Here is a 14541-nt window from a genome sequence, read left to right on the forward strand (position 1 = left end):
GTAACCAATTTCTAAAGCCCGTTTGTGAAATCTGTTGACAAAGATAGTCTCAAATACCCTTGCCTCTCGTTTGCTAGAGAAGAAAGTGTGTTTGATGTTTTTGACAAAACGTAGGGAAAACTCGTAATCAACCCAACTTAAAATCATACATTTTCCTTTCGTCTTTTTTTCTTCCCCTCCTCCTTCCCCGCTTCGGAATCTTCTTCGGTGACCATACTCTCTCCCTTTCTTTTGTCATAGCGACTGAATACAAAATCATTTATAGTTTTGTGTGGAGTTAGTTGATTCTTCATAATTGCTGTCATTCCAGTATGAATCACCTATCTGTCTCATTCGCATATTCAATGCTCACAATAGACTTGCCTCACCTACATATTATCATGCGTGTATATGTGTGTATAAATACATACATACATACATACATACATACGTATATATATATATATATATATTGTTTGTGACTGTTTTATTTGCCTCTCCTATATATCGCCAACCGACAACTCAATTACCTGCCTCGCACCTATGTATCTATCTCTCTCTCGCTATCTATCTATCTAGCTATCTAGCTATCTATTATCTATCTTACTATCTCTATCATTACATGGTTTGACCTGCCGGTATGGCTTAGCTGATGTGTGTATTAAGCTTTGCAAACAGCGTCAGTGTATTTTTCGTAGTTCTGCGGAATACTGGCGCTATACACTGTAAGGTAATCCATTTATTGTGATGTCATTTCAGCCTGAGTCACTAATATTTTTCTCTAAATCTAATTTATAGTGTTTATTTAGAAGCATGCGAAAACGCTTTTCCCTTTCTTCTTGCTCTGCTTATTACCACAACCACCATAATGACTATTATTACTACTTCGACTGATTTCTCTACTACTCCTTTTCTCACTTCATTGATTAGTATATATATATATATATATATATATATATATATATATGAATAAATGTGTGTGTGTGCTTGCTTGTTTTATGAATCTAACTTTTGATTTTAAAGATGTCTTAGTAACTATTACTACTACAAAATATGTTTTGTGTAATATTTTAAGAAGTGATCTTTGTAAATTTTTGTTTCTTTTTTCTATGGCGATTTATCTATCTATCTATCTATCTATCTATCTATCTATCTGTCTGTCTGTCTGTCTGTCTGTCTATCTATCTATCTATCTATCTATCTATCTATCTATCTATCTATCTATCTATTTGTTTGTTTGTTTGTTTGTTTGTTTGTTTGTTTGTTTGTTTGTTTATTTATTTATCGGTTTTTGCAGGTGGGTCGGAGGGTGTCGGGCCAGCCAGGGTCGATTGTCTTCAGGGTGGGAGGGGTGGTGAAACGATAAAAAAAAAGTTGGATCTCTTCTTTATATAACGTTTACAACAGATCATTAGTTAAGAAAAGTATTCGTTGTTTATTCATTTTAACATTTTAAGTGGCAGAAAGAGAGAGAGAGAGAGACAGAGAATCTAGTGTTTGTCTAGTGTTGATGGGCGTTGCTTCTTCTTTTTCTTCTTTCTTTCTTTCCTACACATTTAGTACACAATCTGCCACTCTGCAAATCTAGTTTCTCTAGATGGGCCGTGGCTACAAAATATTTGGTTGCTTAAAAGTAGGTTACTGGTAACAATATCTGATTAAGCTGCCCAAACAGTCCCCACTTACAGGAAGTAACCAAACTAACTTGATACTGTTTATCTTTTGATGAAGCTAACGAAGGTCATTGTTTTCCTTGTTCGTTTTGTTGTTGCTGTCATTGATCATAATTACTGACAATAGATAATTCATTTTCTGAATTCCCCTTAATAAGATTTCCTTTACATCTCCCTCTTTCTCTCTCTCTTTCTCTCGTTTTTACTTCCTGAATTTTCTTTCATGTCTCAAATATCTTAAAATCTCTTTTCTGTTCTATTATCTAACTTGCACCTTTTATCAGTTTTAATTTTCTTTTCTTAATCGCTTGAATAGAAAACCAAAAGTCCTGGCAAATAAACTACACAACCAGTTATGCTTTCTAGTTTTCTATTTATTTCACTCAAACAAACGACAAACACTTTTCTTAGTCTCACATATTTCCCTTTAAAAGAACGAAACCTTTTTGCTGACTTGGCAAGTGGCAACCAATCGCTTCTATTTACCCTCTTCTGTAAGTTTATTATAACAAGACATAGCTTGCTCTGTCTGAATGAAAACTATTTTACGCCTCTGCCAACACCACCATCAATGTTAGTCTTTTTCAGTCTGACATTACGAACCTAAGAACTTCACAACTATAATATAGCATGTGTGTGTGTTTCCTCAAAACCTCTCCAGATTTCCTAAGGGCTGGGTTTAACTTTCGTTCCATGTTATTAAACAGACGAGAGATGTCTCTCTCCTTGAATAGGGAATCATTCTGTTACTGTTAACACCTCCAGAAATCTCTCGTTACCTACTGTGGACAGCTATGAGTGTTCCAAACATCTCATATTGTGAAGCACAAGACCAAAGAGATCTGTGGACACTTTCTCCTCATCTCTAATATTGTTTCTCAAATGACACATGAAATTTTTCGAGCGAGATCGTTGCCAGTGCCCCTGGACTGGCTCTTGTGCGGGTGACACATGAAATGCACCATTTTGAGCGTGACCGTTGCCAGTGCCGCCTGGCTGGCCTTCGTGGGATTTTCGAGCGAGATCGTTGCCAGTGCCCCTGGACTGGCTCTTGTGCGGGTGGCACATAAAATGCACCATTTTGAGCGTGGCCGTTGCCAGTACCGTCTGACTGGCCTTCGTGCGGGTGACACGTAAAAGCACCCACTACACTCTCTGAGTGGTTGGCGTTAGGAAGGGCATCCAGCTGTAGAAACTCTGCCAAATCAGATTGGAGCCTGGTGTAGCCATCTGGTTTCACCAGTCCTCAGTCAAATCGTCCAACCCATGCTAGCATGGAAAGCGGACATTAAACGATGATGATGATGATGATGATGAACGTAGTCTTTGTTGATCACTGGCCACTGCTATCGTACTGAACAACAAGGTTTTTCAAGTGTTATTATTTTGGACACTTCTGTAGCTTAGAGCAGTGCTTCTCAGACTGCCTGATATGGGCGAACTGGCAGTCCCCCCCCCCCCCCCAATGTACCAGGGACAGGTAATATTTTTTAGTAATATCAATTTATACCGAAAATAAATATATATAATGAATATAATAAAAGTTGACAATTTTTTAAAAATCTTATATTTGTTTTGTAAACAAATAGGCGCAGGAGTGGCTGTGTGGTAAGTAGCTTGCTTACCAACCACATGGTTCCGGGTTCAATCCCACTGCGTGGCACCTTGGGCAAATGTCTTCTACTATAACCTCGGACTCACCAAAGCCTTTTGAGTGGATTTGGTAGATGGAAACTAGGATTTGGGGGTCACTTGTAGCCCAATTCCATATCCTCGTAGCTAGTTCAAGTTTAATAGTGAAGTTACTGAACTTCATAAGTGAAATATTGCAGAGAATTAGAGCAACACAATGTCTAGAGGAATCAAATTCTAGGTTTGCTCAAATGTTGACATTTCTCTGAATCAATGTCATTTGGTTGAGCTTGTTTGGTCATTTTTAAACCCATCTACGTTTTCCATCTCAGTCCTGCATCGAGGGAAGTCTTTTGTGAAGCATTCAGTGTCTCTGGTGAGTTGATCTACATATGTTGTGTTTGGACAATCTGCTCAAGTACGGTCATGCTTTGGCATCCATAGCAATGGGTCAACTTGTCACCTCTTGTTTAACTCGCCAGCAATGTCCTGCATAGCGGAAGCAGGTGGAAACAGGCAGGAGATCTCCATACAGCTGTTTCTTGGTGGGACGAGTTCTCCAAGGTATGTTTAAGACTGCTTTTAAAAGTCAGGTGTTAAGCTTGGATTCCAGTTTTTTTTTGCTAAGTGTCCAGCCTGTTATCCTGTTTCTCCAACTACCCACAGCTATGTGAGAATATCGGCTAATCTCACGGCTTCTCTGATCCAGATGCCACGAGTAGAGTTTGATCTCCCTATGTGACGGCCAACAGCATTATTCGTACATCCAATATTCCACACAAATCTCCCCCCGTATCTGGTGAAGCTAGTTCACTTGTATAGGCTGGCTGATATAAAGAAAAGAAATCTTGTTTCAGTATATTGATTTTTGCCAACACTGATTTCCCATGCAATAATAATGTTGTTTGCGTATCCACAGATATTGTGATGTTTTAAAATAATGGTCTCTCTTGTAATGTCGACTCGATTCTAGTCTCTTGGATCAGTCATACCATTCTTTCCTAATATCGATGTGGTATAATGTTATACTCAGCTCCCTCCCCGTCGTCACCATACTCGTTTGATTTTATATTTCCCATTTAGTTTCTTCCTGGCGTCGATCGTCGTATGACATCATGTTATACAGTTTTCTCCCAATAAACACATGATAGCTGTTATACTTGAAATCTAGTAAATCGTCACCTAGCAATTATATTTTAAAATGGACAACACTGAATCTTTTGTGTATTGAATAATAATAATAAAAAAAGAAAGAAGAGAAAGAAAAAGTAAAGCAAGTAACACAATTTCCAATAAAACCTCCTACAAACACCTCTCTTTTGAAACTCAATCAAGCATTTTGAACATTACTTTCTCTCCGTAAGATCAGAACACAAGCAACTTTTGTCTGTAATTATACCAGTTTTTAATTTTTCATTTGTATTTATATTGCAGCTAAAATATATGGACACACTACACAATGCTGCCATACACATAGACACTTACATACTCACATGCACACAATACAAGCAGAAGTATGCCTGTATATGTTCACATACAAGAACAGCTTACGTGCATACATAGAGATACAGTATGCATTCGTACACACATACAATATACATGCACATGTTCACACACATGAACAGCATACATGTAGACATACAGAACTATAATGCATACATATACATATACACACGCAAACACAATTCAGAGAGAAAAGAGATTATGGTTCTTGTTTGCTTTGTTTGTGTTGCTTTCTCTTGTCTCTTTACTTCAACCAAGTCTTGCTGTTCTCTTTTGAATGGTAAATCTGTTAGGTCCGCTGCCTTTCAGCATTCTCAGTATACAATTCGATAATGCCACTGCCATTCTACATACAGCTTTAGTAATTATAAACCCAGCATATCCGTCTGTTTTGTCGTTGCTGTGCCATTACAATAACAAAAGCAGAATGGGCCCAACTGCTTGTTATTAACTATATTATTGAGCTGTGACACCTCTGACCTCATCTATCAATCTGGTGAAGGAAAGCTATTCATACCCGACTGTCAATCGATCTGAGATCAGCTCTGACGCTGCCTCTTTTCCAGAATGCAAGCAAGTTTTACAGCAGTGGAAATTCACACTGCAGAAAATAAATGCTGCTGCATCAGTGATGAAGACAATAACAACAGCAAGCAACAACAACAATAACAACAACAGCAGCACAACTACTCACTAACAAAGAGAGTGAAATCTCCAATGTATCTTGTTGTATGTGTTGGTGACGGTGGTGGTGGCGGGGAGAGCTTATTGTTGTTGCTTGTCAACCCCTTTATGTCAGTTGAAAGTACAATATTATCAATAAAATGTGTTCTCCAGATATGACTTAACACTTAGTGTCTGTTAAATTTGATTTCTGCAAAGCTTTCGTTCTCTTTGTTACTCTTTTGAAATTAACTCGAAAAATATAATGGTGTTCTTTATGTTGTGTGTTGTTTTTCCATAATCACAACAGAACAGTAAATCTTTCATTGTATTCACTGGCATATTGAATATAAATGTCATTCCACTATCAGTAATATGGAGTATGCTGTCTTTACAAAAGACTAGAAAAATGGTTTACCATTAGTTTACTATTGATTAATATATTGATTAAAACAAATAATTTCCCACTAGAATTATGATATAATTTATAATTTTATTGAAAAGAAACAGGAACTGTTTCTACGTTGCTTTCTCAATTCAAACTGCTTCTATAAATTTCCCTCCTTAATGGCTAACTACTGCCACTGCTATTTTCTTCTTGCCCTTCTGAATCAACCACTGCCGGTATCCCAGCCACCATCCTTACCATATCCACTCGTTGTTTGCTGGGAAGTTTTGCTGCCTCTGGTCGTATCCATAAGGCTTCTCATTTGAAATAATTCTTAAGCTTCTCACTTTCCGTTATCATTGTTAGAATGCCTGTTTCTCTATTGTTTGGTGAGTTTCTAATTCCATGCGTAGAGTAGCTGATTTCTCAAAGGTTTTCGGTTTCAAGTCCACTGCAGATATTTTGTTGTGGACTTGGATTGTGCACTTATTAATTCCACATGCTGTAGTTGTTGTTCTTTTGAATGAAAATAACAGATATTAGATTATCTGGGATTATAGGTGCAGGTATGGCTGTGTGGTTAAGAAGTTTGCTTCCCAATGACATAGTTCTGGTTTCAGTCCCACCGCCATGGATAAGTGGGACTGAAGTCGACCCCAGCGGAACTTGAACTCAGAACATGAAGACGTATGAAATACTGCTAAGCATGGGACTGAAGTCGACCCCAGCGGTACTTGAACTCAGAACATGAAGACTGCTAAGCATCTTGCCTGCCATGCTACTTATTCAACCAGCTTGCCACCTTATTAACTAGAAATATGGGTTTCAAATTTTGGCACAAGGCCAAGAATTTTGGGGGAGGGGGTGTTAGTCGATTACATTGACCCCAGTGTTCAGCTGATACTTAATTTATTGACCCTCAAAAAAGGATGAAAGGCAAAGTCAACCTTGGTGGAATTTGAACCCAAAGCAGACAGACAAAATGCCGCTAAGCATTTTGCCTGGCGTGCTAATGATTCTGCCAGCTCACCGCTTTATTGATTGGAAATATTATCTTTAAAACTAAGGCAGCAAGGTGGCAGAGCTGTTACAATGCCGGACAAAATGCTTAGCAGCATTTCCTCTGTCTTTACGTTCTGAGTTCAAATACCACCAAGGTTGACTTAGCCTTTCATCCTTTCACAGTCGATAAAATAAGTAGTTGGGTAAGTACCTCATACTATAGCACCAGGCTGACCAATGCCTTGTGAGTGGATTTGGTTGACTGAAACTGAAAGATGTCCATTTTGTGTCCGTGTCCACGCACACCCTTTGTGTATGTGTTGTCCCCCACCCACATTGCTTGACGACCGGTGTTGGTGTGTTTACGTTCCTGTAATTTAACAGTTCGGCAAAAGAGACCGATAGAATAAGTATCAGGCTTTACCAAAGAAATAATAAATACTGGGGCTGATTCATTTGACTAAAATTCTTTAAGGCAGTGCCCCAGCATGGCTGCAATTCAATGACTGAAACAAGAAAAAGATAAAAGATTATTTTCCAAAGCAGTGTATATCAATGAAAATATGATAAAGAAAAGGTTAATTTTTACGCTCCGAAAACTGAGCAAAACACAAGCTTTAAACAACCCCTGAAGACATAAAACATGCTTTTAATACTTTTCCTTTTCTTTAGTTCCAGTTCTGTATCAATATTATTTGTAATGGTCATATTTTTAATGCTTGGCCAGTGTTTAGGTTTTTAGAATTACTAGTACCAATAAAAAGTATTTCACTCCAACACAATATTAGCCAATATGCAAATAGCTTTAGAACGACGAGAATTTCATTTCTTGGTAAGCACTGAATTTATATCTCGTCCATGTCATCTTGTTATTGTTTTTGTATAGAATTTGATATGGCTAGAAGGAATTTTGGTGTTCGGAAGAAATATTTGTGACAAGTAGTTTAAGCGGATAAATGTTTTGATTCTGTGGTTAATACTATGAAGTTTCTAAACAAGAAAGAAATTGAAAAGTCTGCAGTACTTTTCACTAAATAACAAAATAGTTTTCAATGTAAAATTGATTTCGAATTTTGGCACCAGGTCAGGAATTTGGGGGAAGGGGCTATATCAATTAGATTAGCCCACTGCTCAGCTAACACTTATTTTATAGAACCAGAAAAGATGAAAGACAATGTCGACCATGGTGGCATTTGAACTCACGATGCAAAAACAAAAGAAATGCTGCTAAGAATTTTTGTCTGCTGCAGTACCAATTCTGTCGGTCTGTTGCCTTAGTTTTAAATGTAATATTTCCAGCCGGTAAAGTGGTAAGCTGGCAGAATTGTTAGTATGTTGGGCGAAATGCTTAGCAGCATTTCATCTGGCATTATGTTCTGAGTTCAAATTCCGCTGGGGTCGACTTTGCCTTTCAGGGTCAATGAAATAAGTACCAGTTGACTACTGGGGTCGATGAAATTGATTTGTCCCCTTCCCCCAAAATTGCTGGACTTGTGCTAAAATTTGAAACCAATATATCCAGTCAATTGTGTGTGTGCGTGTGTTTGTGTGTTTAACTCTTTAGCATTTAAACCGGCCATATCCGGCCAAAAGTATTCTGCCTGTTTTATGTTCAAACTGGCCAGATCTGGTCTCTCACACCAGCCTTGGTCGGCCCAAGGCTATAGTAGAAGACACTTGCCCAAAGTGCCACGCAGTGGGACTGAACCCAGAACCATGTGGTTCGTAAGCAAGCTACTTACCACACAGCCACTCTTATATGGATTACAAATAAATAACTTGTACTGTGTTTTATGCCAAATTATTCCTTGATGCAAAACCTGAACAACTCAACAAGAAGCCTATATGTGGTCACCCGTCTTGCTAGAAATAGCAGCCAAATCTCTCTCAAATTCTACCTTACTGTTATTGAAAAGGACTTTGCTACATTGTTCCCTGATGCAAAATCTTAACATCCCCAAAAAAGGAGCCTATATGTGGTCACTCGATCTGCTAGAAATAGCAGCCAAATTTCTCTCAAATACTACCTTCTTGTCTTTGAAAAGAATGCATTGCGTAATGTCGTCTAAATTATAATACGACTACAAATGGTTGGATGGTCATGGCCAGAAAATACTTGAGTATTGATTGTTCAATCAGAGACAGTTTGGAGTTAAACCAATAACAACATCAATAATCTAAATTGCAATCAGCAACTGTTACATTATCACATACATAGGAAGTCTATTTGTGGTCACTCGTTCTGCCAGAAATAGCAGCCAAGTCTCTCTCATGCTGCAAGAGTCTCTATAAAAAGAACACATTGGATAATGTAGCTTAAATCATAATATGACTGCAGAAAAAAAGTTGGATGGTCATGCTTGGAAAGTCTTTGAGCATGGTCTGTTCAATCAGAGATAACTTGGAACTAAACAACATCATCAACAACAATCTGAAAATGTAATCGGCAGTTGTTGTATTATCCTATATTTTCTCGATAATCCATATCTCAGATGGGGAAGAATTTTCATTTTCTAAATAATTGAGTTGATTTTGATAAAAACCACAGAATGAAATTTCTATTCAGATGGCTTCAGTTCCTTCTATCACTTTGTTGTATCCTATATTCCAATTCCACATTCTTGGCAACAATAGTACAAGCTGTTGTTGTATATCTCTTATATTATCCAGGATATATCAAGCTGGCCTATTGATCAACAACATTCCAATCTAGATATTTCCATCATTTTTTTTTTTTCCTCTCCATCTTTTATTTTTTTAAAACACTTAGCATGCCTAGGTCTACATTCGCTTATGCATTCTTCACTTTTAAGACAGCAGGTGTGAAGCGTGGGTGATTTGGCAAGCCAAGTGATCATCTACAACAGAAGCTCGCAACATAGACGTTACCGTTCCCTTGGGAATCTAGATATTTCCATCATTTTTTTTTTTTCCTCTCCATCTCATGGAGGCGCAATGGCCCAGTGGTTAGAGCAGCAGACTCGCGGTCATAGGATCGCGGTTTCGATTCCCCGACCGGGCGTTGTGAGTGTTTATTGAACGAAAACACCTAAAGCTCCACGAAGCTCCGGCAGGGGATGGTGGCGAACCCTGCTGTACTCTTCCACCACAACTTTCTCTCACTCTTACTTCCTGTTTCTGTTGTGCCTGTAATTCAAAGGGTCAGCCTTGTCACACTGTGTCACGCTGAATATCCCCGAGAACTACGTTAAGGGTACACGTGTCTGTGGAGTGCTAAGCCACTTGCGCGTTAATTTCACGAGCAGGCTGTTCCGTTGATCAGATCAACTGGAACCCTCGACGTCGTAAGCGGCGGAGTGCCAACAAATACGACAATACAATTAAAGAATAAAGATAGTCTTCCCTACTCTGGGCACAAGGCCCAAAATTTGCGGAGAGGGGGCCCAGTAGATTAGATTGACCCCAGTAAAGATATTGTGAGTCGTAAGTCGGAGTCAGTATAGTTTTACCAACTCCATGACTCTGACTCCACAGCCCTGGAAAATTTCGCTAGATTTCATCAGGGAAGTCATTAACTTGTAATGAATAAAATAAATTTGCAGCTTTTGTCTTTATTAATTTTTTTTATCATTTCACTATTAAAAGCTTATACAGTCCTTTTTTTGAGTAAAATTTTAAAATTGGTTTCAAATTTTGGCACAAGGCCAGTAATTTCAGGGGAGGAAGCAAGTTGATTAATTCCCACCTGGTGCTGTACTGATACTTATTTTTATTGACCTTGAAAGGATAAAAGGTAACGTGAACCTCAGCAGGATTTGAACTCAGAACATAAAAGACAGACAAAATACTGCCAAACGTTTTACCTGGTGTGCTAACAGTTTCTGCCAACTTGCCACCAGTTTCAAATTTTGGCAATTTTTTAAGAGAGCTGGGGGTGCAGGAGTGGCTGTGTGGTAAGTAGCTTGCTTATCAACCACATGGTTCTAGGTTCAATCCCACTGCGTGGCACTTTGGGCAAATGTCTTCTATTATACCCTTGGGTGACCAAAGCCTTGTGAGTGGATTTTGTTGATGGAAACTGAAAGAAGCCCATCATATATATTTATATGTTTGTGTGTCTGTGTTTGTGCCCTGACCATCATTTGACAACAGTTGCTGGTGTGTTTATGTCTCCATAACTTAGCAGTTCAGCAAAAGGGTCCAATAGAATAAGTACTAGGCTTACAAAGAATAAGTTCTGGGGGTTGATTTGTCTGACTAAAGGCAGTGCTCCAGCATGGCCATGGTCAAATGACTGAAACGAGTAAAATGTTAAGTTTGTTTAGTTTTGATTCCCCACCAGTCACTTTGGGTGGGGCACCAGGCATAACAACTACTTTAATAAAGGGTGGGGAGTGCGAGCTACAGAAAAAATGGTGAAAAATCACTGAGCTAGAGAGTCTGTCATTGCCTTGAATAGAATTTACCCCCAGTTCAACCATCACTGGACATCCCTCAATAGCAATCACGACCATTCCCCATCTTCGTGCTCTTTTCTCTAGGCATATAGTTACAAACATGGCTGTGTTGTTAAGAAGTTTACTTTGCTAGCCACGTGGTTTCAGGTTCAATTTCACTGTGTGGTATCTTGGGCAAGTGTCTTCCACTATAGCGCCAGGTCAACCAAAGCATTGTTGTGGATTTGGTAGATGGAAACTTTGTGGAAGCCCATCATGTGTGTGTCTATCTTTGTTTGTGGTTTGTCCCTCAACCAGCCACTTAACAACCTGTGTTGGTTTGTTTACATCCTTGAAACTTGGTGATTCAATATAAGAGACCAGTGTGCAGCCATGGCTGTGTGGTTAAGAAGCTTGCTTTGTAGCCATGTGGTTTCAGGTTCAGTCCCTCTGTGTGGTACTTAAGGCAAATGTCTTCTACTATAAGCCCCAGGTTGACCAATGCCTTGTGAGTAAATTTGGTTGATGGAAACTGTGTGGAAGCCCATCATGTGTGTGTCTGTCTTTATGTTTGTATTTGTCCCCCAACCAGCCGCTTAACAACCTGTGTTGGTTTGTTTACATCCTTGCAACCTGGTGATTCAATATAAGAGACTGGTATGAATAACTATCAGGCTTAAAAAGAAAAAAGAAAGAAAGAAGTACAAGGTCAATTTGTTTGACAAAACGCTCCAGCATGGCCACAGTCCAATAGCCTAAACAAATAAAACAAAAAAATAGCGTATCTTAGGAATTATTACTCATGTCCTTCTTTTTTTTTTTAGAACAATAGGGTGTTCTCTGAGGTAGATTTAGCTGCTATTTCTAGCAAACCGACTGATGACATAGAGCACTCTCGTTCCATGCTCTCCTTCTTAGGTAGATTTCTCTACCATTTCTGGTGGATTTTGTGAAGGAAATAGAGTCCCAAACACGACCCACCCTATCCACCACTGCTCCGCTTTGGGTTGAAAGTACAGGTGACACAAGGTAGAAAGAGATGCCGCTACCATAGTGGCAGCTGTTTGAGTACAAATTGTACAGCGACGATTGCATGTGTGTGTGTGTGTATGTGTTGCGGAACACATGTCACTGGAATGTGGGGGTGGTTTTATGGCTGGATGGTGCCATCCTTAACAGCCGAACAAATACTTGACAATGCCTGCCTGTCTGCCTGCAGATGAGTAATGATTGAAATACATAAAGAATATTGAAATTTAGTGGGGTGGGGTGGGGGTGGGGGGTGCGGGGGGAAAACACCTCATAGGAGTTATTATTTATGAGTAGGAGATGATGGAGAAGATGGCAGGAACGGGGACAGGGGTCGTGGCGGCATGAGGAGCTGGTGGGAAGCAGATGCAGTTTGCAACAATTCCTGTTTCTGATAAAGTCAAGCAGCCAAAATATCACACTCACTTGTGTGTAGATGGGCGTGTGTATGTGTGTGTGTGTGTGTGTGTGTGTGTGTGTGTGTGTGTGTGTATGTGTGATATAGTTTGGATGCTGGAGCAGCCATGTACAATTTAAATTTCTGACTACTTGTCTGTCTGTCTGTCTGTCTGTCTGTCTGTCTCTCTCTCTCTCTTTTTCTCTCATTTATGTATGTGTATTGTACTTGTTTGTGTATGCATGAGTGCATGTATATGTGTGTGTGTGTTTGTGTGTGTATATACACACATATATACATGGTCACAAACATTTATATACACACACACGGACATTCATATGTAAAAATACACACAATTATTATAAGGAATATTGCAATGTAAAACTCTTGTATACATTAGTGGCTGTGTGGTAAGTAGCTTGCCTACCAACCACATGGTTCCGGGTTCATTCCCACTGCGTGACATCTTGGGCAAGTGTCTTCTACTATAGCCTCGGGCCGACCAAAGCCTTGTGAGTGGATTTGGTAGACTGAAACTGAAAGAAGCCTGTCGTATCTATGTATATATATATGTATGCATGTGTATATGTTTGTGTGTCTGTGTATGTCCCCCCCCAACATCGCTTGACAACCGATGGTGGTGTGTCTACGTCCCCGTAACTTAGCGGTTCGGCAGAAGAGACCGATAGAATAAGTACTAGGCTTCCAAAGAAGAATAAGTCCTGGGGTCGATTTACTCGACTAAAGGCGGTGCCCCAGCATGGCTGCAGTCAAATGACTGAAACAAGTAAAAGAGTAAAAAAGAGTATATATATGTGTGTGTTTATATATATATATATATATATATATGAATGCATGTGTCTGTGTGCATGCATATATTTATTGATACGTATACATGCACATATATTTATATAACATATGTGTCTGTGTATGTATGATAAATTTGACTCTGTAAACAGTATTGAGTCCTTTCAACACTAAATGTTGTGTACAACTTTAAGATTTCACATCTCTTATATGAAGATTTATGTGTGCGCGCATGTGTGTGTGTGTGTGTGTGTGTGTATAGAATCATTTTTAACAATGGAAGCTATAGATAATAGTGCATAGAATACTAGATGGAAAAAGCTGAAGGCTGCTCCGATATATACACGTATGTCTATATATATTTATATATATATATATAGAGAGAGATAGATAGATAGATATAGTGAGAGAAAGAGAAAGAGATGTATGTATGTATGTATATGCGTGTGTGTATGTATATATATATATATATAGGATATAATTACCATCGGGGACAGTCAGTGTTGATATATAAATGCTTTTGTGTATGTGTGTACACATTTGATAAACACACACACACACACACACACAGAGAGAGTCAACATTGGCTGTTTCTTATGCCCCAAAATTTCATTCAATTTCCTCCTGATTTAGTGAATCCTCTTTGTTGATTATGCCGACAACTGAAAAAGCCAATCCTTGTGAAAAATAGGCAGGAACTAAAATGGTAAAGAAAAAATGGTGGAATCACAGTGGATATTGTATCTTGCATTCATTACATTCTTCTTTTGACTCCAGTTTTTCAGTTCCAATGATGATGATGATGATTGGTGATGGAGTGATGCTGGTTGGAACAGTTTGGGGCTTCAGTTTTCCACATTTTATCTAAATTCCAGTCATTTTAAAGACTGATTTTTAACTGGTTTTTGTTATGTTGGAAAGGACATCCTCGTGATATTTCCCTCGTATTTAATTCTCTGAAGACTAAGTAACTGAGAAAGAAATCTCCCTTTCATTCTAGCCATGTGTCTTAACTATTATAGCCTCGGGCTGACCAGAGCCTTGTGAGTGGATTTGGTAGACGGAAACTGA

At 38.8% G+C, this 14541-nt stretch overlaps 1 protein-coding gene across 8 annotated transcripts in view; it reads left to right on the top strand.

Moving 5' to 3' along the window:
* The first annotated feature begins 573 nt into the window (after positions 1–573).
* The window catches only part of LOC106882391 (uncharacterized), a 350086-nt gene continuing 336118 nt past the window's right edge, over positions 574–14541 (top strand). For 7 of the 8 annotated variants that reach the window (XM_089354753.1, XM_089354757.1, XM_052969224.2 and 4 more), the window contains exon 1: positions 575–709. The gene's annotated coding sequence lies outside the window, so the exon portion shown is untranslated. Of the gene's footprint in view, positions 710–14541 lie in introns of all 8 variants that reach the window. The other variant, XM_052969230.2, reaches the window with a different exon arrangement.

The sequence above is a fragment of the Octopus bimaculoides genome, chromosome 7 (genome assembly GCF_046866305.1).
Source record: "Octopus bimaculoides isolate indiv1 chromosome 7, ASM4686630v1, whole genome shotgun sequence".
Lineage (NCBI taxonomy): Eukaryota > Metazoa > Mollusca > Cephalopoda > Octopoda > Octopodidae > Octopus > Octopus bimaculoides.